Source organism: Tenrec ecaudatus, chromosome 15 (assembly GCF_050624435.1).
Source record: "Tenrec ecaudatus isolate mTenEca1 chromosome 15, mTenEca1.hap1, whole genome shotgun sequence".
In the NCBI taxonomy this organism is placed as follows: Eukaryota; Metazoa; Chordata; class Mammalia; order Afrosoricida; family Tenrecidae; genus Tenrec; species Tenrec ecaudatus.
In genome coordinates, this window is record NC_134544.1 from 24,676,020 (window position 1) to 24,702,598 (window position 26,579).

The following is a 26,579-nucleotide window of genomic DNA, read 5'->3' on the forward strand; positions in this document are numbered from 1 at the left end:
GTTTTGTTGAAAAAGGATATTTGTGATGTCAAGTCATTGGTCTTTTTTTTCTAATTCTTTTTTTAATTAATAAATCTTTTTATTGGGGCTCATACAGCTCTTATCACAATCCGTACATACACCAATTGAGCAAAGCACCCTTATACATTCGTTGTACTCATCATCCTCATAATTCACCTTCCACTTGGGTTCCTGGAATCAGCTCGGTTTCCCTTTTCCCCTCCCCCTCTCTCCCCACTCCCCCCTTCTCCCTGGTCCCTTGATAGTTTATAAATAATTATTATATCTTATCTTACACTCCCCGGCGTCTCCTCTCACCCACCTCCCCATTGCCCATCTCCCAGAGAGGAGGTTGCACATAGATCTCCAAGATCAGTTCTCCCTTTCTACACCCCCTTCCATCCTGGTGTCGCCACTCTTACCGCGGGTGTTGAGGGGTTCGTCTGTCCCAGATTCCCTGTGTTTCCAGATCCCTACTGCATCACTGACCATCCTCTGGTATAACCAGGTCCACAAGGTAGAATTGGGGTCGTGATAATTGGGAGGGGAGGAAGTGTTCAGGAACTAGAGGAAGATTTCGAGTTTCGTTGTTGCTACACTGAACCCTGAGTGACTCATCTTCTCCCCACTACCCCTCTGGAAGGGATGTCCAGCTGTCTACAGATGGGCAAGTCCTATCGTGCAAGCTCCAGCTTTGTTTCTATCACCAAAGCATATTTTCCAACTACTGTTCCCCTGTTTCCAACTTTTGCATTCCAACCACCAACAACCATCCATGCCTCTTGATTGGGCGTTTGATCAATTTTACACCAAAGTCACTGGTAAAATTCTTCACTTTCTTCATCACCAGCTTCAAAGTGGGTGTGCATAAATTTGAGTGGTCGTTGTGTTGACTAGACTTCCTTGTATGCAGACAGATATAATCCTATCATAGACAGCACTGTACTTGAAGATAGTTCTTGAAATATCCTTCTGAAGATGATACAACAATGCCATTCCACTTGAATCTGTCATTCTCAGCAAACTAAACCATATGATTTTCTGAGTGACAATGGCCAATACCAGCCCATTTAAGGGCATTAGCCCCTAGAATATTTATCTTTATGCATTCCATTTCATTTTGATGATTTTCCAAAACACAAGGCAGCCATATATGAAAGTTTTACAACGATAACATTTAGTGTGCTTTTCTGTCAACTGATTTCCACAGTGCAACTACAAATCATTTGATAAAACATTAATTTTTATTATATGTTTCGATAAATTTTGAGACATTGCTACATATTTAAACACCACACGTATGCTTTATAAGCATCATCTTATGTAATATTTCCAAACAAATTTATGAGACAGTGTGGGAGACATTGCTCTGGTTTTGGTCATTTCAAAACCGATGCTTTTTACTACGCTTGGTGATTGCTTATCACGTGAGGATCACAGAGTCGCTAGGTGCTCCAAGCACTTTACAAGGTCAACTGCTAACCCAAAGGTTGGGGGGTTGTATCCATCCAAAGGCACCTAAGAAGAAAGCCTGGTGATATACTTTCCCAAAACTCAACCCGTTGAAAACTTTGTGGAGCATGGTTCTATGGGCACCCATGGGACCACCATGAGTCAGAATCAACACAACACCAGTTAATTCTCTCATTTGTGTGTGATGAGGGGTGAAAGAGAGAGATCATTCCCCACTTTGGAAGGCAGGCGTGTCACGTGATTTCTCAACTTTCCCAGCAAGATTGCAGTGGTAGATGAGTCAGCCTTGTCAAACCACACACTCACAGCAGACTTTCATGGGGAACCAATGACAAAAGACAAACCAAATTCTGCCCAAGGTGGTGATTACTGCAGTAACCACTCCCCAGAGACAGCAATGAGAGCGGCTCTAACAACTGTTCAATGTCAGGGGGCTGATGGCCCATTAAGATCAGAGGTCCTATTTTAATATTAATCAAAGCCATGCCGCCTCCAAGCCTCATTTCCTGATTCCTTGAGAGGTTCTGTGAGCTCCCCGGTATCTTTAAATTTGTTACTTTGAGGTTTACATTAGCTTATATTGATTTATGTTGCAAGCAATTAAGAAACTTGAGTGATACAGGTAATAAAGCCTCAGGGAAATGATGATTCGATAAACCTGGCAGCCAGCAGAGTAATAGAAATTATATCCCGAGGGCTCTTGGAATGATATATCCATTATGGAAGAACAATTGGCTTCTATGTAAAAGCCATATGAAGAGCTTCAGAAATTCAAGGACTGGATCACTGCGATGTGGGCTTCTAATGGTGTTGGAGAACTCAACGAAATAGCATGATAAGTTCAAGGTACTAACTTCTTGGCTCCAGGCACTGATCCCCCTACAATTCAGGAACTCTCTGTGACTGTACTAAAATAACCTCTTATCTCTTGAAGCTGCTGGGCTAAGATAATGGAAAAAATTAAACCCACTATTTGATCAGGAAATTTGCTGAAATGTGGCAGATGAATTCACAATGTCACCGAGTCAATTTTAGAAAGTAGAAGCATAATGGGAAAGAATAAAATACAGAGAATTTGAATGGAATGGGGCCATGGACGGAGCTAGATGACCCACATCTACTGGGTCAACCTTCGTAGGGGATGCATCTTTCCCTCCTCTGGCCATTGAAGCAATTTCTTCCTTACTTGAAGATCCTGTAATGGCCAAGTTTATGACACCTTGACCCAGATGATCACACCCATCTTACAAAGTGGATCTAATTCTCCCCGTGTTCTACCAAATACCTGTTAATAACTCCAAACACACCACTATGTCAGAAGGAAAAAAGAAAAGGCAATCAAACCCTGTAGGAGAAGACATAGCCACAGAAATCAAGTTGTCAACTATAGATATTTTTTATAGGGCTAACCTGGAGAAAAAGAACGAATTTTCAGGACCTTCATCTAAGGAGGAGAAATTTGACTATAAATTAGCATAAATGCATTGGCATCTGGCAAAATCCAAAGATGCTGGATTCAATGTGGGCAGGAACAGCTGGGAGTTCTAATTATTTGCTGAGACAATTGCCAAAACCTACCGTAAGTTAAGCGAAGTTGAGATGCCAAAATGATTTGATATGTAACATGCAGATAGAAATGAAGACTTCAGTGGCATATGAATACTTGAGGTGATTGATCATGAATGAGCTCCTCATCCTCCTTCGTGTGAACCCCCTTAGAGGAATTGGTCTTTTTCCCCCCAACAGTGCTCTGAAAAAAATTACTTTGGTGTGGAGAATGCTAAGATCTTGTAAACGGTGCCATTTCCTATATCCCAGGGATGTTAACACAAGTGTCACAGTTAACAATGAAAATTCCAGAACTTCTGTGTACCTTAAGCTAAGTGTGGTTATTTATCTTCTAGAGGCAAGACAGCCTGATTAGTGTTCGCAGGTGACAAGATCTGTGATGGGACCAAAAACGTGTTAGTTCGCCAGGGAAAAGACAGGAAGTGTACCTTCCTCATTTACGACTTTTCAGGGTCCCTCAACTCTCTGGTCCTGTGGCACTACTTAGTTTGTCCAAGCCTAATCATGTCACTCTCATACTGGACATCAAGATTATCCAGTAAATGCATGAGCTTTATGCTGAGAGAAGTATGATAGACAGAAAGTAACTGACCCCTAAATGTCTTGGTAAACGCCATACATGGCACAGGTAAGAGCTAATATAATGAAAAGACAGAATTTTGTCATTTCAATCTCTTTAATGTCAAAACACCTCCTCCCCATAAGAAAGAAGAATAATTATATCATGTGTCTGCAGATTATGATGGCAAAACTTCACATCTGGACTTGTTTTTCTTACCCATTTGCTAAATGATATCAAAGACTGACAACTTTGAGTGCACCCTAAAGACCCAAACCAGAATAAAAATCACAACCAAGTCGATCGCAACTCATAGGGACTCGATAGGACTGAGTAGAGCATCCCCATCAGAGTTTCAGGATGCTATCACTTTACAAAAGCAAACTGCCACCTTTCCATCCTGTGTAATGGCTGGTGAACTCAAACACTGAACACCTGGTTAGTCGCCAGGTGCTTTGAGCCCTTTGCTATCCAAGCTCCTAGAGTACAAGGGTTCAATGATAGCATATAGCAGAATCCTGTGCTGTGTTTGTTAAAATAGTCTGTTAAAATGGAGGAGTTGTTAAAGTAGATTTGGGGGGCCTACTGCAAGAGTTTCAAATTCAGTACATCTAGAGTAGGGATCAATGATTAATAGATTTATGTATAGAAGAGTCCTGGTGGTGGAGTGGTTACTGGTGGGGTTGTGAACTGCAAGGTTTGCAGTGCGAAACCACTGATGCTTTCTACTCTGGGAAACAGGTACAGTCTCAAAAACACAAACGAGTTCTATTCTGCCCTACAGGATCACTGAGTCAGCATTCAGGGAAGTTAGAGAGTGACATTTACATGTGAAATTGAGTCTTCTGGTCCAGGATCACAGGAAGAGAGATCCACTATACTAAAATAAGAGAAATATCTTTAGCTTCTCCAGGCTGTAATGTCAGTAAGCTTTGACCTAGAAGAATCAAAAATGCTCAAATTATTTGTTGAAAGTCAGAATATTGTGTAGAACTGCGGCAAGCCATAACGGAATTAAAGTCATTCTCCAAAGGGTTTGTAAGCAAAACCAGGTGCTCTTCAGCATATACTCATTTGGTCCCTGGGTAGAGACTGCGCACTTGGGCCAAAAGAGGAAACAGTACCAGAGTTTAAGTAATTTAAGTTAATAAGAAGACCCAAGACATCTAATCAAGATGTCTTGATTCTAAACCAATGCTCTCATCAATCCCATGCTTCCCTAGGATCTCACATATCAGGTTTAACTTAATGCTTCTCACCTGCTAAACAAGAAGTTCCCCTAATGACTAACTGTGGATTTTTTTTAGTATAGCTCTTAGGGCTTTCATAGTGCTGTATCTACTTCCATAAACTTTAGATTCCCCATTGATATTTGCAATTCTTTCAAATGTTATGAAAGCATTTTACATTTAATTCTTGCTGTGCCACATCCAGTAACAGTGACAAACTGTTAAATGAAAAAAAATTATTTTCCCTGTCTTTTCCAATTGCGTTAATTACCTTTCTCTAAAAGCTCCAGTGAGTTTTCTATATTTGAATTTAAGATACTTTATATATTTTTCTTTTCCCACAGACTTCACATTTTAGAGTACTAAATCTGCTACATTCTCTACACTGCCACAAAAGACCTTTCCAACAAAATGAACTAAGTTTAATGCAAAAATGACACCGTCTATTCAGTGGGCTGTAAATAGTGGCTAAGTATTAACAAGAGCCTCTGATGTCTTGACTCAATCAGATTCAAGACAAATTCAGATGGTGACATTTTCCTATGTAATTCTTTTATTTCTGTACCCACTTAAGTGATTTCCAGGGCTGCCAAATGTCATCTAAGTTACCTAAAACTATAGAAACTATTTTGAAGATGTGTGTGGGTTTTTGGGGTTTTTTTGTAATCCAATTATACGCTATTTGACAACACCATCTGCTGCCAGCATCTCATTTTGTCAGCTTCCAGTTTGGTTAAACCTAACATCACCAAAAGCACTTAAATGCTGACAGTACTTTCCCCCACAGACCAATGGGATTACCAATGCCTAGGGTCTTAAATACTTTTATACCTAGTACTCATGACTGTCAAGTCAATTCTGACTCATAACCACCTTCTGAGACAGAGCAGAACTCCCCCATAGGATTTCCAAGTTTGACATCTGTATGGAAGTAGACTGCCACATCTTTCTAAAGTGAGTGGCCAGCAAGTTCAAATCACTAATCTTTCGGCTTCTCCATCACCCCCCTCCCACTGTGGTTCATAATTACCCTGGAACTCTCTCACACTAACTCACAGAGTACTCAACTTGTCTGCTTCTAGTACAGAAAGATGCTAACTCAGATTTCCACTTTTTTTATAACCTTGGCCTAATTTTATTTCTATATTATCTTGGGATACTAAAATACTGGTTCATAAAAATCTAAATAAAGAATTGTTTATTTTTACGGTAGATGTGCAACCAGAACCTTCTCTCATTTGTATTTACAATTTGTGGAAGTATGACATATTAAATTACTACAGGACCACCCTGACAGTTGCAGAGTCTCATTTCACAGTGAGAGAATACTGAAGGTCATGTATTCCCAAAAGGACTCTTCAGACCCAGGGATTTCTGAATTTGCATTCAGTCATCAAGGTTAAAAATGGTGCCAGGGCTTGAAATAAACGAATGTGTTAAATATCTCAAGCCATTCATAAAGGTCAAGCAAAACAAAACCTCACCATTATCCAGTCCACTTGAAGTTTTCAAGACTGTAATTGTTTCCGGGATTGGGAAGCTTCATCTCCTACACAGTATCTGGTGGTTTCGAACTGCTGACCTAGCAGCCTATCACATTACCACTATGTATTGGTTATTAAAAACCCAATGTGAAGGGAGACATTGAACAGTGCAAGACATGAAAAAATTATAAATTATCAAGGGTTCCTGAGGGAGGGAGAGAGGGGGAGGGAGGGGAAAATGAGGAAATTATACCAAGGGCTCATAAAAAGAAAATTCTTTAAAAAGATGATGGCAACATATGTACAAATGTGCTTGACACAATGGTTGGTGTATGGATTGTGATAAGAGCTGTATGAGCCCCCAATAAAAAGATCAACAAAAAATACCCCAGTGTAAATAAGCTGTTCAAATTTGTTAAATGCAAATGCCATAACTTCTTAAGTGTACTTTCAGGAATGAAGATGATCTTTAAAAGAGAGTTCGAGCCTATAAACTGAGAGATAGTGTAGACTAGCAGGTGAAGTTCCAGGGGAAATGAACTCATCTGCCTTCAAAACCCCTGGAAATATGGCTTCACCAGCAGAGTTTAAGCTGAGCAAAGATGGGTCTCAGGTTCCATCTTTGTTTTGTGGCATAAAACCAAGAAGGAACTTGGCACAAATGATGGATAAATTCTACATCTCTGAAGATGTATCTCTTTTAAAGAGAATGAACTTGACAAGAGTATACTAATAGATAAGGGGGCATTAAAAAATTGCTTAATTACTGGAAATTTGGGCACTCCCCAAGAGTTCTGAAAAAAACATAATTCTTGGGTCTTTTGCCCAGCTTCTGGAAGGGTCTTAGACAATGACAAGTGAGATCCCTTGATACTAGAAAACTTAATCTCCACTAAGCTGATGCAAGCCCAAATTATTCAGTAGAACCTCAGTGGACACTGTGGTGACCTGTGTCCCAGGTAGAAACAGTTAAAAACTTTTTCTAGTATTAAAATTTGCCCTAGTACTCATGACCACTTACATTCTGGAAAGATCTGTCCCAGGGCAAAGAGAATTCAAAAAGGGCAGAAGTATCCAAACCAAATGTTTGCAATGCCTGAAGGCCTGCCAGATATGTGAGAGTTCTTTTAAAAGTGTTTATTCTATCCTGTTCCAATTATTGTCACTGTATACTATTGACCTTTTATCACAAAATGTGTATCCTGAAGAAGTATGAGTGAACTGGAAGAATTGAAATCCAAGGCATATTACGTATGGACTCCAACCCTTCTTCCTGGGGAATCTGAATTTTGTCATAAAAATGGTGGCATGGGAAGCAAGCCCGAGGAGAAATAACTGAACCGACTGACAGTTCTGGAGGGACCTCAGGGGAAGAGGAGGAGGCGAGGGAAAGGAATAGTGAGCAAACAACACCATAGGCAGGGGAACAACTAGGAATTAAAAGCAACAATGATGCGGAAGTAGAGAGCCTGGGGGTGTTGGAGCAACAGGAATCGAGCTGAGAGGAATTACTAAGAGGCAGAAGAAGGACGAGCATGATAGTGGGGACAGAAGGAAGGTAAAAGGAAACAGAAAATATCTAGGAAGCAAAGCTATGGATAGAGGTATAAACATAGGTGTTTATACATGTAAATTTATTAATTCATAAAAAGAGAGGCATTGACTTTGTGCCCAGGGTGTGGCTGTCCATCAGACTCAACAACAACAAACACACTCCTAAAGGTCCACAAACAGACCTGGAACTATTTATAGGCTTTTCTTTTTTGTTATTGGTTTTATTTCATATTTGTTTTGTTTTCTTTTGTTGCTTTGTTTTGTTCTGTCTTGTTTTTGTGCTTATTGTTGTCTCTGCATATCTAGATAAGACAGGCAGGAAAAACAATCTGGAAAAAACAACAGGACCAATGGTTTCAGGGGGACACAGGAGTGGGGAGGTGGGGGGAAAGGAAGGCAGGGTCAACCAACTCAGGGACAAGGGAACAACTAGTGATCTAAAATTGATAGCAAGGAGGGCATAGGATGTGTGGTGGGGCTTTATCAAGGCCAGTGTAGCTGAGAGAAATTACTGAAACCTGAATGAAGGCTGAAGATGATAGTGGGACAAGAGGAAAGTAAAGAGAAATAGAGGAAAGAACTAGAAAGCAAAGGACACTTATAGAGGTCAAATTCAGGCATGCACATATATAAATATATTTATATATAATGATAGGGAAATAGATCTATGTGCTTGTATCTATATGTTAAGAATTAAGGCAGCAGATGGATATTGGGCCCTGATTCAAGTACTCTCTCAATGCAAGAACACTTTGTTCTACTAGCCCAGCATTCCATGATGGTCACCTTCCCTACACAATCGCTGAAGCAAAAATGGGTGCATAAGCAAATATGGTGAAGAAAGTCTATGGTGCCCGGCTATCAAAAGATATAGTGTCTGGGGTTTTTAAGGCTTGAAGATAAATAAGCGATCATCTAGTTGAAAAGCAACAAAGTCCACATGGAAGAAGTACTTCAGCCTGTGTGATCATGAGGTGTCAATGGGATCAGGTACCAGGCATCAAAGACTCAGTACAAAAATAATATCAATGTGAATGAGGGGGAGTTCAGAGTTGAGACCCAACATCCATCTGTAGACAATTGGACATCCACTTACAGAAGGGTCCCAAGGAAGAGGCGAGCCAACCAGGGTGCAGTATAGCACCAATGAAACATACAACTTTCCTCTAATTCTGTAATTCTTCCTACCCCCCATATTATGACCCCTAATTTACCTTACAAATCTGGCTAGACCAAGACATGTACACTGGTGCAGATAAGAGTTGGAAACACAGGGAGTCCAGGACAGATAACCCCCTCAGAACTAATAATGAGAGTAGTGATACCAGGAGGAGAAGAGGAAGTTGGGCGGAGAAAGGGAAAACCATCCACAATTTACATATAACCCCTTCCGAGGTGGATGTACAACAGAAAAGTAGGTGAAGGGAGATGTTGGTCAGAGTAAGACATGAAAACAATATATATATAAACTATCAAGGGTTTAGGAAGGAAGGAGGGAGGGTGGGGGAAGGAGGGAGGGAAAAATGAGTAGCTGATACCAAGGATTCAAGTAGAAAGAAAATGATGATGGCAACATATGTACAAATGTGCTTGACACAATGGATGGATGTATGGATTATGATAAGAGCTGTATGAGTCCCCACTAAAATGATTAAAAAAATAGATGTATTGGCCTATGTACATATATTTATATGGTGATACATTGAGGAAGTGGGTGGACTTTGGGCCTCTGCTCAAGTCCTCCTTCGATGCAAGAATACTTTATTCTAACATCCTGGCATTCTGTGACGCTCACCTTTCCAATTCAATTGCTGAATACAAAATGGGTGCATAAGCAAATGAGGTGAAGAAAGCTCATGGTGCCTGGCTGTCAAAAGATATAGCATTTTCAGCCTTAAAGGCTTGAATTTAAACAAGTAGCCATCTAGCAGAGAAGCAAGAAACCTACAGGGAAGAAGCACACCAGCCTGTGCCATCATGATGTATCGATGAGATAGGATAATAGGCATCAGAAGACCAAAAACAAACAAACAAAAGGAACCACATTTTTGAGAACAAGGGGGGTCGAAGAAGAAACCCAAAACCCATCTGTGGAAAGTGGGACATCACCTCCCAGAAGGGTTACACAGAAGCAATGAGTCTACCAGGGTGCAGTATTCCTCTGATTATTTGAGGCTTACTCTCCCTCCACTATCATCCTAGTCCTGCTTGTCACTGTGGGCTAGACCAGAGAATGTACACTGATACAAATAGGAGCTGACAACACATGGAATCCAGGTCAGATAAACTCTTCAGGAACCGAAATGAGAGTAGAGGTACCAAGAGGACAGAGGGGAGGTGGGGAAGGAGGGGAGGAAGGGAGACCAGATCTCAATGATAAATATATAACCCTACCCCACCCCCTCAGGGGACTGAACAACAGAAATGTTGGTAAAGGGAGATAGCGGCCAGTGTAGGATCTGAAAATAATAATTAAAGATCAAGGTTGTCACAAGGGTAGGATGGGAGGAGTGAGGGGAAAAAGAGGAGCTGATAGCAACGGCTCAAATAGAAAGAAAATTACGATGGCAACATAGGTACAGACATGCTTTATACAATTGATGTATGGAGTGTTATAAAAGCTATAAATTCCCCCAATAAAATTATTTAAAAATAAATTAATTAATTTTAAAAAATAAACAGAATAAATAAATAAAATGGTGTAGAGCTCCATCAGTTTAGCAACTCCTGGATATTCAGTCCATTCATCAATCTGTACTCAATTAACAGGAAAAACTGACTTGAAAGCTAACTACAATTCATATTTAGCTACAGAAGCCCTGGTATTATCAATCGCTACATATGCATGTGAGTGCTAGACGGTGAGGAAGCATGAAGGCAGCATTGGTTCCTTTGAATGACAAGGTTGGCGAAGATACTCAGTATGCCACCGACTGTCAGATAAACAAATAGATATGTCTTCAAAGAAATACAGCCAGGATTCCGTGGGGCCGTGAGCATCTTGAGACTGTGGACGTGTCGTCAGGAGATGATATAAAGAAGGATAGCATGCTTGACGAGGAGGAGGGACACCAAAAGGGAAGACTCCCAGTGAGATGGACTGTCACAGTGATTGCCACAACAGGCTCAAATCCGGCAACAATGGCGCCAAAGGTGCCAAATTAGGCAGGGTTTGGTTCTTCGCACATCTGCAGTAGCCAGTAAGCTGCCAACAACCTCCCTGGCACCTCATGAACAGCAACAGAGATGTTATTCCATGGGGACTCTAGAAAAGAGAATGACTTGGAAGGCTGAGGTTTGCATATAATGTAGTTCCTTCATGCATACCACAGAGCGTTCAGTTTCCATAGCATTGCTATCTCAGCATTTCATGAATGATGCATCTTGGGCCCTTTTAGACACTTGTGTATCTAGGGGACATACTGCTGTATCCTGAGGCCCTAAACAAAATGCAGCTTAGGTTCACTTGGTATCAGGCTGCCTCCCAGCCCGCAGGAATCCTATCGGCCCAGCTTGAGAAACGTACATTTGATCTAACACAGGTAGAATCCTGAGACCTTTTATCCTCCTCAGGTAGCCAAATGTCTTTGCCAAGTGTCAACACTACTTTGAGTTGACATCATTCTATTCCTCTGTAGGGGCACTCACTCTCTCGGAAGATTCTCAAGGCTTAACTATTGTTTTATTGTAACTAACTTGTATATGAAGACCCAAGCATATCATCGATCAAAATATGCAACAAGATCTTTGAACACCGAAAAGGCCAATTTATAACTGCCTCGTTTATAATTTTCTTATATCGCTTTTACATTTGGGCCATGCACGCAATTCTTTCTTTAAGGTTGTGGTAGAAATGCCACCCCCATCATGCACAGACTCAAATCGTGATGGTCTGGAGGTATATTAATAAACTGAAACTCAAAAGTAATTTACATTCTTAGTATTTGCTAACATGTATGCTGCATATGCTGGCTCGGTATTCGATGGCTTATGACTGATTTCAAGTTAACGAGATCCTAATCACCAATTCATGCAATTCCTGAATATTTTACAATTGCCTTCCCTACACTGATAACAGTCAGTAGTAACATTCCACTTATCCTTAGCCTATCTCTCCTCTGAATTTACTAATACAGAATCAAGTCATGACATTGAACAGTTGTTATGAAATATTAAACCAGGAACACAGGGTCACTATGAGTCTGCTCTAATTCAATGGCATCTGACAAGAACAATATTTTAAATATTTGTCTTCAACACCTGGGGAAAATCAAGGCAAAATATTTTATATTCAGTCAGTCAGTTGTCAGTTAATAAAACTTTACTGAATTTTGAAGTCTCATATAGTTAGCATTAACACAACTCACTGCCATTGAAACGATTCTGCCTCATAAAGTCCCTATAGAAGAGTAAAACTGCTCCTATGGCTTTCTGAGGCTCATTTTTCTCCTGGAGAATGGCTGGTGGTTTCAAACTGCTGAACTTGCAGTTAGCATCCCAGTGTGCAACCCACTGTACCACCATGGCTCCTTAATTAGAATTAGTAAGAAAAATAGAATGTGATCAAGAGAAAATCTGCCATCAAGATAGCAACTTTTTTTCTCCTTTGTTAGAAGCCATATAAAACATAGTGCCATTGAGTCAATTCTGACAATATTTAAATAGCGTTGACCTCAGTTTTCATAGTTTTGTAAATCCTATGAGAACAGACTAAAATGGGTTCATAGGATTTATAAGACTATACAATTTTATGGGAACAGACAGCCTCCTCCTTCTCCCACAGATCACCTGGTAGGTTTGAACCACTGGCCTTAGGATTAGCAGCCCAAAATCAAACCAATTGTGTCACAAACCAAAATTCATTGCCATGGAGTCAATTCTGAATCATTGCAATCTAATAGGGCAGACTAGACTGCCTTTTTGGATTTATAGGACTGTCAATCTTTATGAGAACAGAGAACCTCATCATTCTCCTTTACAGTGGCTGGCAATTCAAACGACTCACCTTGTGGTTAGCAACCCCATTGACAATACACTACACCACAGGACATCCTTAAATGAACATAAGCTATAAATAGTTTCAAAATATGATCTCATATATGCCTCATACTACATGCCTATTTGCAGTGTAATCTTCCTCTTGAGATCATAATATTAATATATAGAGCCTACGGTCCCTCCTTTTGGTTCTGAAGATACCTGTGCACTAGTGGCCCAATAGGTTACGGTAAAGGCGATATTGTATGGCAACTTCCTACTGTGTTTTACTCCTTCAGTTTTCCTCCTCATCACCGTGCCATTGGATCCTGTAGGACCATATTATTGCACATCTTATCTTGAAAAGTATCTAAAAAATACAGATATCCTTCTACAAGACTTCTAATGTCTCTTTCAGAACAGAGCTATGCTCCAAAGGGTTTTCAAAAGCTATGATCTTCTAGAAATAGGACATCAAGATTTCCTTCACAGTTGCCTCTGCGTAGATTTGAACCATTCACTTTAGAGTTAGTAGCCAAGCCCTCATGCCACTAGGGGACTCCAGAAGAACCTGAAACAAAAAGCACAACACTGCTTTCATCAAGTCAGTTCAGACTCATCACTATGGTATAGGAAGGAGTGGATCTATTCCCCAGGGTTCTCTAGGCTAAACCGTGACAGAGCAGACAGCTTGATTGCTCTCCTTTGGGAGTGGCCGGCGGGTTCACGCTCTGATCTTTAGATTAGAAATCCAAAGCCTAACCCACTATATGTGTTTAAATGTCAATGTTTGTGTCTACCCTGACTCTTCTTCAGAGCAAGTTCTGTACCCAAAGCAATGAATGCTTTTCTGTTTAGAATTAAGCCATTTTCATTGTAAGAAGAGAAAATTTCTTGATCCCTCAACAAAATCATGCCCATTAGCCAACTCCATTCCTTGCCTTAAATATAAAAGAAAGTACTTACTGTGTTGGCTAATTGAAGGGCATTTACAAAAGACATTTGGTCCCACACACACCCCGCCCCCCACCCCCGCCTCTACTTCCATCATTATGCAACTCCATCCTTTCCATTGGTGGTGTAGTGCTTTCAGGTTGGGCTGTGATCCACATGCTCGGCAGCTGTAAACCACAAGCAGCTCCACAGGAAAGCGCTGAGCTTCGTCCCCCCCTGCCCCCCATAAGTAGTTCTGGTCTTGTAAATCCACAATGGGTCACTCTACATCCGCGTTGACTCGATGGCAGTGAGTTTGGGGCTTTTTATATCCTACCCATGGATTTATACCCTTCATGCCAACGGCTTTCCTACAAATAAATAAATATATAACCACACCAAACACACTGCCCTCAAGTCGATTCCTCCTTGTAGCCATCCTTTAGGACAGAGCAGAATGGCCCTTGTATATTTTGAAGGCTGTGGATCTTTAAAGACACAGAAAGTCTCTCTCTTACAGAGCACCACGTGAGTTCAAACTGCCGACTTCACAGTTAGCAGGTCAATGTGCAACCCACTATGCCAACAAATCCCACAAAACCACAAAGCAAGGGCTAACTTCTAGCTTAGCCTAAAACATCCTTTCAACTTCTGGGTCTCAGAGATTGAGCATTGTTTGAACACTGAAAACACCCACAGAGGAAAGAAACAAATAACAAGACAGATTCTATAAAATATGAAGGAATTTAGGGACAGCAGTAGCAATAGTAAGAGCTACCACTTATTGGAGCATTATTGAACTCAGTGCCAAGCCTTTCACTCAGGACCCTGTCTGCATAATTTCATTTATTCTCACATGAAACATACACAGTAGATTTATTATCACATGTATTTTCAAATACAGAAATTAAAGAACAGATGGGTTAAATAACTGACTCATTTTTAAGTCTAATTAGTAAGAAATAAGCTATGTTTCAAAAACAAACCAATTCATGCTAAATTCTGTGCTCTTCAATGGTAAGCCTAGTCATAAAGAAACAACAAAGTCTACCATATCCCCTTATTTGTTTCATCCATATATAAATTCCAAAATTAACGAATTGCCTATCTTACACATACTAAGTAGGCTAAGTCATTGTTACTGAGATTCCAATTCATTCATATGCAGGCTTATTCCAGGAAAAATGTGTTAGATAGGATCACTGGATGAATAAAAATCAGTTCTCTCACTGATACACTTACCTTAGTGTCATTCGTATGCTTCCAAAAATGGATTTTTTTTTTTTTTTTGCCATGGGGAAACATGATGTTGAGCTCAGGGCTAATATCAAAATGTTGAGCAAAACTCAACCGGACAGCTTCCAAAATCAATGAAGCACTGCAACAAGCAGTCCCACTGAAAACAGCTTTCAGATAGTTCAAGTGTCTTGAGGAAGATCAGAAAGACAACAGAGATGAACCAAGAGGGGGAAGACTGTCAACCTCGTCAAATGAAGACACTGGCTAAAGTTCAGAAACTAGAAGAAGAAGACAGTAGGATCAGTATTCCTCTCATCTGGTCGAGTACTTTCCATTTTAAATGAATACCTTGGCCTCATCAGGCTTCCTGCTGGATAGGTGTCAAAATTGTTATATGAAGGTCCACTATCTCAATACATTAGTCATTCCATGAGTTTTTAAGCAAGATTAAAGCAAATGCAGGTGACTTTATGACAAGAATGCTAACTGGGAATGAGTCTTGGCTTTACCAATATGATTCAAAGACCAAAGCACAGTCAATACAGTTACTTGCTTGGGAGGAGCTATGCAGTTCAATTCAAGACAAAGAGGCCATTTCAACGTCCTCACCCCCATCCAGTCCTGGGGCTTTGGGGCTTGGCTCAAGGGGAGTCCCTCTGGGACATGGGGGTACAGTGAATGGTATGACTCTTGCTGGGCATGCCTAAAACAGTAGGGTATGCTGCCCCCCCGCCCCTAGGGTTTCCTGTATGGGCTCCAATAAATTTCTTCCCTTTTGCTTAAGAAAAAAAGAGGCCATTTCAGAAGGTTAAGGTGCCTGTGTTTGGATATGTTTCTGTTGTGTTGATTTCAAATTAAAGAGGTGAAAGTTCGATAGATTTTCCAAAGGACATCAGATGATGAAAGTTTATTTGGAAGGCCTTTTTAAAAAATGGAAAACTGAGAAGTCCAGGCAAGCTTCACCAAGGAACCTGTTTTCTCACGACAATGTACCTGCCCTTCTGGGAGTGTAGCACAGGCCAGCCTATAGAAATTTCATTGGGAAACTTGACCTCATCCACCCTACAGCCCTGATCTTGCAGCTTTGGATTCTTTATGCTCCCCAAACTCAATGAACAGTAAAAAATAAATTAAAAACATAATGTGGGTCTCCCAAGGAAGCCAAAGGCACCATTGTGAATGGCGTAAATCAAACAAAGTTGAACTCTCCAGAGAAGAGTTTGATAGAAGGTGGCATTGTTTTCAGAAATGTGAAGATTAACATGGAGGATCTGATGAGAAATAACAGCTTTACATTTTTGTATTTTTTAGTAAAAACTTATATAATCATTGCCATATTTTCACTTACCCTAATATATCATCTATCTCTCTACAATGATAAAGGGTTTGAAAGAAGGTTCAGAATGGTCCTGAACCTCCCTGCTAGTTCAAACAATATACGGTGCCTTGGAAGCACTTGGTAGAGATTTGTGCAAATAAAATTTTAACCAATTGAAAAATGAAGTCATTTTTTGGTTATTATTTTTATTGTGGTAAATATATACATGGCAATATGCTTGCTATGTTGACATGCCTTTCATCTACAGTGGAACCCCAGGACTTGCCCACGTCAGGACTTGACATAATCAGATTTCCACATGAGATGTCAAGAGAAAATTTTGCATCAGAGCTCGAACAAAACATTGAAATTGGACCCAATGCACGTGACCTTTGTAAATAAAAGCAGTTTGTGTTTTGGACACTCGGTGTTGGTTGGTGCTTAGTGCAGGTTGTTTAAACCTTTTGTGGCTGTGTTAAAAGCGCTTTGATATATTTTTTATAGATTTGTGGCTTTTTGTACTGCTTTTAGATGAAAAACATTGGTCCTAAGAAAGAGATTTTGAAAAGGAACTGGTTAACCACGTTGTCTATATTGTTGATAATAATTTAGTAACCACTTTTAGACAACAATTCAGGAAATGCCACCAACAGACCACATTAGACACGTGTTTTGTTGTTATTATTGGGTATTTAAAAAAAATTTTTTTTTGAGAAAGCCAACCAGGACCTAGTTAAAAAAGGCAAAGAAGGGAAAGAAAAATCCTGAAAAGCAGCTACTCATTGATTTTATGGAGGGGGTTCCCCTTTCACACAATGACTCTCCCTAAGCCTTCTCTCCACATTGGAGTCCACAGATCCAGAACATCATCAGCCTCGAGGTATGAGCCATACTGTAGTTGTTAAAAACTTCTAAAATGTTGTGTTTCTTATTTAACTCTGAACTTATTTACTTTGAATTTTATTATAAAGTTTTGTGTAAGAAGGCAAAGTTAGGATAAAAACTTGGTGGTCAAAAATGGATTAATCTGTTTTCAGTTATTTCTTATGGGAAAAATTGATTCAAAACTCAACTGCATCGCATCTTGATGGGTTAACGTCCATGTCTGGGGTTCTACTTCGAGAATGGATTAGCGTCCAAGTCTGAGGTTCTACTGTATCATTTAATGACATCAATTATATCCAGTATGCTGTTTACTTAATTCTAATTTTTAAAATTAGGGCTCACTCACAATTTTCAGGTAAAAATATTAAATCTGAGAAAAAAGCAATTAAGATAAGATTAGTCACAGGCATAAGGCATGACTTTTCCAAGGTCACAAGGTGTAAGTGGCTTACCAAGAAAGTCACTGGAGAATCAAGTCACATTGACAAAGGTGAACAGTAATATCTCCTCATGCATGTAAATCGAGGGTTGAGGTAGTTTATTGTACCAACCTGTCTGATAAACGCACGTGGGTTAATTGAAGGGTGGAGCGATAAATGGCTCCGTGAGCCTCACCTTTCAAGTTCTCAGGTCTCTTGCTTTGTGATGGTCGGACCAGGGTGCAGCTACTTTAGCCAGTTCCCTGCTTCAGCTTGCAAGGCTCACTTCCTGCAAGACATCCTCAAGGAGAAGCTGCATGGACCTACGACGATGCAGCCCTGGGTGCTGGAGCAGCCTTGTGGAGACCCCTGCCAGCACTGAAGTGCTTACACATTCACTGATTTGGCTTTCCTCTTGTAGTTGGTGACATAGTGTGTATTTTGTGAGATTGAGGAGGACTTTGTGGATTGGTGTCAGACATATGGGCTAATGTTGGAATTGTGGGCTTGGGCAGCACTGGGTTGGGATGTGTCCTTGATGTGCATTTACCCTTTATATAAAACTCTCTCTTATACATGAGTTTCTGTGGATTTGTTTCTCTAAAGTACACAGAGTGACACAAGGGTGGTATCAGAACATGTAAGACAAAGGAATACACAAGTGATTGTAACCGGGGAACTTGAGGAGACAGAGTGATTGTAAAGAGGACCTGGAGGGAATGTTGATAGCTTGTAGGTCCTTGCCATGGAAGCCGTAAAGAAGCACAAGTAAATGACAGGCTAATGGGATCCCTGGTGGGAAGCAGCTGGCACACATTTTTTCTGAACTGTAGTTTCCATGATCATTGTCATTCTTGTCAGAATGACCTAGTATCTTCAGACAGCTGCAGTCTCCCAATTTCCAAATGCCCTGAATGGGGGTGGAATGTGTCCCAAACCAAGTTGGACCAATAGAGATTGATGAGTGACAAACCTTGCGGGGAAGGAAGGGGAAGATTTTTGACATGCAATGTAAGCTTGGGGGAAACCTTGTGTGGCTGTCACTAGAAAGCAGGTCTCAACTTCTCACCAGTAGGAATTTTCAAAAAACCAAACTGTGTATCAGTAGAAGAGATTGTCTTGAAGAAACACTCTTGTGAAATCCTAATTGTGCATATCATTGAAATAGATTTTAAATTGTAATCCAACAAATATGAGTATCAGATGAGTTATTAGAAAGAACTTTTAAGATCTTTCCAAACCCACAGATTCTAATACTTTAAAACAATGCTACGAAGTGTATAACAAAGACAAATGGGATATGCCAACCCACTGTCTAGAATTCAGGGGAGATTTCAAACCTAAAATTACCTTGGATCATATGCTAAGGAGAATAACATACTTTGAATTTGTGTCATATATGAGCCCTGACAAAACCTTAAGATTAACAAGGCAGAAATATTATCATCATCATCTATTAATATAATAAAGAGGATTCATTCAATCAGTTAGTGCTTACAAATTCTCACTAAATAAAGGGACTTTTTCAGGGACTGGGCACACAGCTGGGGGCCTGGGAGGGAGGAAGTAACACTTCTAGACCCTACTTCATAAAGCCTACATCCCACTGTGAAAAGCCAGTGAAACAATCAATGCATATTATGTCCTGAAGCAATCGATCCTGGAGCTAAATGGAGCAGGATGGACTAATGATGGAGAGTGGTGGTGGGGGAGACCTGAAACCTTTAGGAACAGAAGGAGCAAGGCATGTAGCGGCATAGAAAAAGAGTATCTGCGGCCCGAGAAACAGTATGTGCACAGGTCTTAAGATGAGAGCATCCTTGGCATGTCTCTGGAACAGCCATGAGGTGAGAGACACTGGGTTGGAATGAAGAAGCAGAAACTGGTAGAAGATGAACACAGTGGGCACAGCATTTCAGACAATTTGGTAGACTTCAGCTTTCATTCCAAAGCCATTGCAGGGTTCTGAGCCTGGCCTAACAGATGGTGCAGAGGAATCAGAGATTGCTACACAGAGACGGGAGGCTACTTTCTACTGCAGGGAAGAACAGTGACTCGTCAACAGCATAAATGACCGTGGTGAAAGGTGGCTGAATTCTGGGTTTATTTGAAAGATGGGATCCTGCTCATGAGGCTGAATGAATGAGCACTGAGATCTACTGCTCTTTCCATTCTCCTCTAAATTGTATTATGTCAAATCAGCATGACCCTGGGTAAGTCTTTTCAAACGTCATGGATTATTTGTCTCCTTTCCCTCACTCTAAACTGGTGAAGTGGAAAACACTTGGGAACTTAGTGCGATTCTCTTGCAGTGTAATGTGCTCCTTTAAGCCCTGGTTTGGAGGCTTTTCTTAGATCATGTGGAGCAAGGGCCTGAGGATGGGACTGCTTCTTCGAGCTCTATGTGGTGTGGTCCTGCTTGTTTAGAAAGACCGAGGCACCTCCCAACACCTCATGTACACGCTCTGAGTGGCACAGAATCACACCCTGAGCTCACGCCGTGCTCTTGGCATGGAGATGGGCTGCTTTTGTCCGAATGTGTGCCGGCAACCCTCGCAGGCTCCCTGGGAGGTAAATTGGCTCTTGGAGAGACTGAGGCAATGAGACATGAAAGGCTGGCCTGCAGTCGCCGGGATCTCTGTGGGAAGTGGTTTTCATCTCATGCTCAGCACTATCCTATCTTCGTCATTCAGTGGCTCGTTTCTGAAAAGGCCCCACACACATATTCACAGAGAGGGCCAGATGGCTTCAGCAAAGCTGACATTTTTGGGTTTCAAAGTAACTGGGAGACAATTTGCACGTTCCGTGAAATGTGGAGGCACTGCACTTGACGCGAGTGAAGCGTTTAGCGGGTGGCCGTTTACTTTATCTACAATTAGAAATTGTTTTTATTGTCTCGAGTGAGATTTCCAATCTATGCTCTTGAATACCGTTTCAAAACATGAAGCAGCTTGAGAGCGCTGGCTCTCAAACTGGTAGGTGGGGTTTGTCATGAGGGGGCTGGTGGATTCTCTCCTCTACCGTGAACTTCTTGGGGGAAAATAGACACTTAGTAAAACCTTGATCCAAAATAATAGAAATGTATGCTCCATTTCTCTTATGCCATTGCCCTTTCCCTCATGTCACCGCAGCCTTGTCCTTTGCCTTAACCCCCAGGCCACCAGCACTTGCATGGTCCAAGGGCAGCCCACTGAAAACCCCTTGCATGAAATGTCTTTCCTAAGAGCTTTTGATTTTTCAAGGAGGAAAGTGAGCAAAGCATCCAGAAGACTAAGTCTTAACATGGTGGGATCTGAGGCATCATGGTACTTGCAGAAGGGCAAGAGATATGAGCAGGTGACCTCAACCAGGCTCATCCACAGGCCTGTATAGAGGCCCACCGACCCACTTTTAGAGGTGCATGGAGTTCTGCTTCCTGCAGAACCTTTGTGAGAAGATTTCCCGGAGGGAATTCTTGACTTACCACTTCCTAAATAAGGATCTTGGGTGCAAACTCAACATCCATGTTACCTGGCTGCTGCATCTATAAAACAGGCTCCTGCTCAACCTACTGGAGATTGAATGGGAGACTGTATGGTTTCAGGAACCCTGGTGGCATAAAGGTCACACATTGGGTTTCGATCTGCAAGATCAGCAATTCACAACTACCAATCACTCTAATGAGGGATGGGGGTGGGGTGTGGGGTTCTACTCCTATAAAGAAGGACACTCTCAGAAACTCACAAGGCAGTCCTACCCTGACCTACGGGGCCACTATTCATCGGCATCGACTCTGTGGCAATGAGTTCAGTGGGCAGCATTTTGATAGGGCCTTAGCAGCATAAATCAGCACATAGTAAGTGCTCACGAATTATCAGGGTTTTTTTTGTTCAAAGAGGCTAGGGGCTAACCTTCCAACTACTAATATGCCCTCTGGAGTCATCTTCTTTAAAGGAAATATTCAATTTACTGTATGATGGATGGAGTTTCAAAAGGTTCATGGGAAAAGTACATTGTGCCTTCCTTTCACGTTCCCGTGAACATCTTGTAACCCTTCCCACACATATATTCTTTTTCCTTAAAGATGTGTTCTCCCCATCTTTGTTCTTCTCAAATCCTGGCTCTTAAAGAAGAACCAAACAAGTGAGGAATGCCTGAGGGCATAATCCCAAACCTTCGGGGTAGCTAAATAAGGTCCCTGCCCCCCACCCCAAAACAAGCTGTCACTCTGCTTTCTGTCTGGATAGTGTCCACCAAAGGCCAGGTGCCCAGGCCAGCAGCCTTTTAGATGGACACAGAGAACAGCAATCCCACAACATGTGAAAACACGTGAATCAACATGACTCAGCCTTGGAAGAGTAAGACTCGCAGCAAAGCCAGTGGTCAAAACCCCAAGAGGGCAAACAATACAAAGATCTGAGAAAGGCTTGGGGGAAAGTGTTGGTGAGAGGAGCAAAAATCCAAGGCAGCGCTGGCAGACAGTCTTCCCTTTCCCTTGGAGGAAATCACCATGCTCCACTGTCTCTCTAGGACAGAGGCCACCCCCAGAATGTAGCCTTTTCCAGCCCAGCTGGCAAATCCAAAGGAGCCTGATGGCCCAACCGTTAAGCCCTTGGCTGCTAAACATGTTCTGTGGTTTGAATCCACACCTAAGTCCCATAGTAGAACAGCATGGCGATCTGTTTCCATAAAACTGCGGCCAAGACACAGGCTGTCCCATGGGGGCACTGTGAATTGGAATGTACTCAATGGCCTCGGACACAGGAAAGTCACAGCCAACGGGCTTCCTGGCATTGATCATTCCAGCACAAGTCTTGGGACACCGCTTACCCTAAATAAATGATCTCTTGAATCAAAATGATCATCACCTGGAAGCAGGGACAACAAAGTCTGCCAGGGACATGTCATCTAATGGCGAGGACTGTTCCTAAGAACGGCAGGCCAGTTTGCTTTAAAGAACATTTTCTCCCCCTAGCTTACGTAGGCAGCTCTTTGCGTTTTGTAGCGGGGTATCATGCGGTCTGATGGTCGGCTCAGGGGCCTTTAAATTGCTCTTCTTCTCTTGGGCATCACTCATGGGATTGAATCCATGGAGCAGGCCTAGGTCCTGCTGTCACTTCTCATAGTAACAGTTGTGCAGATCTGTGCGTGCCCAGAGGCCTGGCCCGGGTGTGGGCACCTGCCTACAGCCAGGGCCCTGACAAACAGGAATCCTTTTTTTGCCACATCCAATGAAGCCTAACATATAAGTGATGCTGTTGAAACGGCTCCAAAGGCCAGATAGGATGTCTGTAACCAGCAGAGCCCTCTATCCCTAGAGCTCAGCCAACTGGGGGATGGCCCTGGGCCTGGCTGCATGGAGAGTCCTTTACTCGGTAAGTGCAGCCACGTGAAACCCATGCCGAGACTCACAATGAGCTCTCCAAGGCTAAAGAGCAGTGTGCTCCTCTCTCCCACCTCGGGTGAGTGCAAGCAGTCCCGGTGCTCACTGCAACCTGATCTCACTGTGCGAACTACTAGGTGATGGGTTCCTCAGGGCACACAACACTCTGCTACCAGAGGCACTTTACAGCAGTGCAGACTCTGAGACCCTGTGGGGAGGTGAGCATCATCAGGGCCACCCCCTCCTGCAGACCGGGCAGAGCAAGGTGTGAGAAGGTTATCCTCAGGGATCTCCTATTAGGCAACAAGAGGCCTTGGCATGCTGCTTTCAGGGCAAGGACGGGGGGGAAACAGAAAGGTCCTTCCATGGTAGGAGGTACCAGGAGACCACTGCTCCAAGTTGCTAGTGGCTCCTTCATCTTCACTCACCTTTTCCTGCTCACAAGCATGGCACCAATCTGCATTGCCTTCAGCTATCTAAACCCCTTCCAATCCTGTGACCAGACGGCCCCCACAAAATAGATGACTTGAGCCAACTTTCTCTGACCAATAAATGATCCACTGGCACTTCTGCTCAGGCTGCCAAGGAGGCTGGGGAGTGAAATCACAGGAGGCATCTTTGTGAGCAGAGTGGCTTCCTCTTTGTTAATCAGGTCTGTAACCAGCTCAGAGCATCCTTGGACAAGACTCTGCAGGGCCATCTGCTTTCTGCTTGATGTGTAAACCCAGATACACACACATTTGCCTCCTGCTTGGCTGTAGCTGGGGCCAAATGGTATGCTTCTCTCCGACTCACAAAGCTCTCCCACAGAAAACAGTCTCCCAGCCAGTTAAGTGCTACCTCTTCCATTAAACGGCATTAAACCAAAGCTCAGGAAAAGTACAGGTAGCTTACCAAAGGCCCCCAGACTCTCCTTCCAATAGCATTCTCACTATAACATGATGCGTCACTGATAGGCGATGTCATTGTTTGTTTAAGTAGATTCAGGGAATTTTCCTCCTGGAGGAGGATTTTTTTTAAGCTATAATATTTGAGGATTATTTTTTGGCTATAATATTTGAAGAGTCCCAGTGGTATAAATGTTTCAACTCCCAGCAGTTCACATTGACCTAGAGGTGCCTCAGAGGAAACACCTGGCAACTCATGTCAGAAAAATCACAGCCATTGAAAAACATCACAGCACTGACACCCATAGGAATCAATTCAATGGCAATAAGTTGAGTTTTTTAAATGTGACAACCTGCTTGTTTAAAATTTGACTCAAACCACATACTTGCTCCCCCTACCCCCTATTCCCAACTCAGAGTGCCTTCCTTGTTTTTTTGGTGTTGGCATTTGAATATCAATGGTCTGAGCTTTGTCCTGTCCTGGGCTCCCTATGAGCACAAGAAAAAGAAGCAGGAATGCATTTCTGCTGAGCCAGGTACTATCTTAGCCCTCAAACACTTGATGGATAGATCCATAAAAAGAATGACTGTACGAAGGAATAAAGCAATACACTGAGAACTAGGTTGAAATGGAACAGAAATGATTTGACCTACTGCTCCTTTTTGTTGTGGGGATCCTAGGGAGTAGCTATGACTAAATGGAAATTCTTCAAGTTTGGGAGTCTTGGAGGGGAGAAGTTTCCAGCCAGAGTTTGCCTGCTGGAAACAGAAGTCAAAGAACTTCACCTGAAGTTCCCTCCTCCTAAGACTACCCCTAAAGACAGTAGCCCAGTGAAGCCCCCATGAACCCCACCCCAGATACTCAGGTAGCTGTTCTTCATCAACTAGAATGTCCGGCCGTGGATCTTTAAGGAGGGATCATCTCTGCATCCTCTTCCTCTCGCATCACTCCGGCAGTTCCCTGCCATCACTAACTACACAGCCTGAGGCCAGCGGTTTCTGGCGAAGATCCCCCAATAGTTGTGCCAGGCTTTGGCTTTGTTGACAACTCTGGTCAAAAGATGCTCTGGCCAGAGAAAACAGAATTAGGCAGGTCAGTGAGGAGGGGAGATTCTAGTACACGTCCACTGCCACAGCATCCAGACTAAGGCAGACTTGAGCCAACTGTTCTTCCCATGGCACAACTGGCTCATGGTCTCCGTTCATCTGGGACTGTCGGAGGGCAGCATGGGAGAGACAGAGAGAGCAGATTCAACTCCGGAGTAGGGGGCAGCAGTGAATTACATTCTGCTGCTTGCCCATTGGGGCACGACAATGTAGGGGAGACAGGTGTGCACTCACCTGAGGTTGACAGGCCAGCCCTGCTGCTGGGCCACTCCATGTCTGCAGAGACTGCTGTTGCTGTCAAACAACCTCCACCGAGAGAAGAAGGGGCCCTGGTGGTGGCCCATGTATGGAGTGGGTGACAAACTGCAAGATGAGCCGTCCGAATGCTCCAGACATTCCGTGGGAGAAAAATGAGGCCATCTGCTCCCATAAAACTTGACCACCTGGGGAATGCCGGGAACCTAGTCTGGTCTGCTCTGTTCTCTAGCCGGAATCAACCTCATGGGAGGGAGTTGGAGGGGCAGGAAGAAAGCGGGAGGAACATCATGGGACCGAGATGGAAAGGAGTGAGAAGAGAGGGGAAATAAAGCAAGGAGGAATGGCGAGAAAAGGAATTTTCTATAGAGATCAGCTTTGTCTGAGGATCCTTCCCAGCCACCCTGTAGGTGTCCACATAAAAACTTGCAGCTCACCAGTTACATTAAAGCTTACTCAGGTAACTCAACCATGCAGGACCTGCCCTTTAAGTGATGGGCGAGCCTGGTAAATGGCAAAGTCATAACCATTCGTGATGAGCAACTGTGTACTTGTGGTTGTGTCACGTGGGTGCTTCCGCAGGCCTTCTTTCATCACCTCACCACAGCCTTGTGAGGCTCACAGCATAAGAGTTGTCTGCTGCTTAACGAGATGGAAGCTGCAACTCAGAGATGCCAAATCTCTCCCAGGGTCACACAGCAGTGGCAGAGGAAGAACCAACCCGCGAGGCTCCTGGTCCCAGTCTGGACCAGGCTGCGTGAGGTGTACATACACACAGAGGGAACTACCTGGATGTACGCAGATTCCCTCAATGAATGATGGCCCTCCTCAGGAACATCATCCTTAGTTCCTGCCATTGCTTTCATATTTGGTGGCTCAGATCATGGAGGTAGTCTGTCCCCTTGGAAAGAGTAGGACAAGGGCATGCAGCTGTCTCTCCTTGAGCCTGCATTTTCCAGCACTGAAGGCTTTATTCAAGTTGTCACATAGTCGCATTGAACGACACAGAGAGATTAGGGAAATACATCATTCCGCATACTCTTTCATCACAGCCTTGGGTAATGCAGTGCGTGGGTATCCCAAGGGAATTCCCTGAGACTACATGAATGATTAAGCACCCTAAATAGAGAAGACAAGGGATGGGCCCTGCTTAGAAGAAGGAATTTGAAAACAAACATCCAATTCATTTCTGTTGAGTCAATTCAAACTCATGAGGGTCCTTGCAGGACAGGGCAGAACTGCCCTTGTGGGTTTCTGAGCCTGTCATTCTTACAGGAGTAGGAAGCTTCACCTTTCTCCTGATGAACGGCTGGTGGTTTTGAACTCCTG